At 35.3% G+C, this 2,191-nt stretch overlaps 1 protein-coding gene across 6 annotated transcripts in view; it reads right to left on the minus strand.

Annotated features, from left to right (window-relative positions):
• Positions 1-2,191, minus strand: part of LOC117107075 (D(1) dopamine receptor-like) — a 59,227-nt gene that overhangs the window by 3,978 nt on the left and 53,058 nt on the right. Inside the window, exon 1 of one of the 6 annotated variants that reach the window (XM_033248606.1) lies at positions 1,596-1,725. The exons of 4 other annotated variants lie outside the window; for them this stretch is intronic. The gene's annotated coding sequence lies outside the window, so the exon portion shown is untranslated. Of the gene's footprint in view, positions 1-1,314; positions 1,538-1,595; positions 1,726-2,191 lie in introns of those variants that run through there. One more of the 6 variants, XM_033248605.1, reaches the window with a different exon arrangement.

Raw genomic sequence — 2,191 nt, forward strand, 5'->3', positions numbered from 1 at the left:
TGTATGTATGTATTTATGTATATGCAGTAGATATATATGTATATATATATAGACCAATTTGAACAATGTTATAGAATACTAAGGTGAGCAGCACTGAACGACAAAAAATAATTATACATTTTAACTTCAAACAGAATAGAGCTAAATGGGGGCTCGTTGTGAATACAACGTCATTTAAATGAGACTGATGCAATGACATGTGTATATATTCAGATTCACAACGATATACTGTGGCATACATGTTCTAATAAACTGCCAAAGTTCAGAGTCAGATATTATCGTATAACACACCAAACAACAAAATAAGACAGTAACATCCTATTTTAGGGCAATAGGCCTATGGTTTATATCAGACCTGCATTGGAAGCAATCGATAAATATATCGATTTTCACAGAATTATCACTATGATGCTATCACAAGGCATAATCTATAAGAAACGAGCATCATTAGGCTTATTTATCACAAATCGTTATATTTTTTCTACAAGGTATAAAAAAAGGAAAAGCGATCAGTAGAAGATACAGTACTGTAATCAGATTAAGAAGGACACTTAAAGATCAACAAAATAACTATTATGCTCAAAAAAAAAAAAAATAAAGTGGAAATAAAAAGTGAAAAATGGCGAAGATGGAATCATGGTTGGAAGAAAAAGATGAATATAAAAAAGAAGATGAAGAAGAAGAAAACGAAGATGGAAAAATGAAAAAGAATAAATAATAATAATAATAATAATAATAATAATAATAATAATAATAATAATAATAATAATAATAATAATGGATTTAAATAGCGCAAATAAACGAGGTCGCTATGCGCTCGGCTCGTGAGATGTTGCACTTTTCAATAAATTTCTCCTCCCCTGAGGGTCACTTTATGTCCTCTGCAGCCAGTTGTCCACGACAGGGACCGAGTGAACCAGTACACCGGGGCAACACACCTACTCATCTCGAAAGATGTACTGGGTTTTTTTAAGTGCATATGAGCATTTGTGTACACTGGGCCTACGGTTTATAGTCCTTATCCAATGAAGACTTGTTCCACCACCAGAACTATAGGAGCTAGCCGGCCGCGAACCTGTGCCGATATTGTTGGCTATGATCACGGTGCCCTTGCCTTAACCGCTCGGCCATTTGAAAAATAAGAAAAAACAGATGAAAGCAGAATTTACTACATCACTACATAGGCCTAAGTGTGTACACCAGTTGCAGATGCAAATTTAGGGGGCCCTCGCTGGGCCACTATTTCGAATTCCTGGATCCGCCACCGTGTACCTAAAGTACCGTACTGGTATGTTTAAGCCTAGACCTACTCACCATTCAAATACCGTATCTTCTAAGTCAACTTTGTAAATTAAAAGCATCTCAACTTCTACTACGCTATACATGGACCCGTAACATGACCACCAGTAGTGTATCCCCTACCGCTAATATGCTTATCCGTATCTGGTAAATTAGCATAGTTCAAAAGAATTATAGGCCTATATACATCAATTTTGCAGATTCAGTCGTTCACAAAGTAATGGATCTCCACAGGCTTCGAAATGCAATCAGTGTATAGTAAAGTAAAACAAATCTAAAAACAAATGGTTAAATACCTTTATATGCCCATACATTAACAGACGTGGTTTACCCTATAAACGGTCAATTCATATCTACCTGGTATATCACCATAATGTTTGCTTAACTAGGCATCTTTTTACGTCCCTTCAAATTGACCAACGTAGCCTATTGTCCTATGAGGAGATAAACGCCTTTGTTGTGAAAACATGGGCTATTCATCAAAAGGTTGATTACATTGATTTGTTTGAATGTCAAAACACAAGATGCCTACAAGGTAGAACACTTTCACCCTGGACAACACAAACTTGAACTCAATCGAGGTCAATGAAGGTCATAGACCTCGATGATATTTACATTAAAACAATTTACGGATATTAAGTTCATTAACACCTAGTCTATTTATTTCAATATTAACATGTCCCCACTCCGATTCATAAGTCAAACTACATTTTGTATTCATTCCTATTTTTCATAGGCCTATTTTATTTTATTTCATTTCACTTCTTTTCCAGAGGATGATAACCGCGTGAAAAATGACAATATATTTTTGTTTAACATATACATTAGGCCTAATTTAGATGTAAACGCAAGCAACTGTGTTTGCACCATTCACCCGAAATAAGACACCAGG

Source organism: Anneissia japonica, unplaced genomic scaffold (genome assembly GCF_011630105.1).
Source record: "Anneissia japonica isolate Jap-2015-1 unplaced genomic scaffold, ASM1163010v1 scaffold288048_len465947_cov159, whole genome shotgun sequence".
Taxonomy (NCBI): Eukaryota; Metazoa; Echinodermata; class Crinoidea; order Comatulida; family Comatulidae; genus Anneissia; species Anneissia japonica.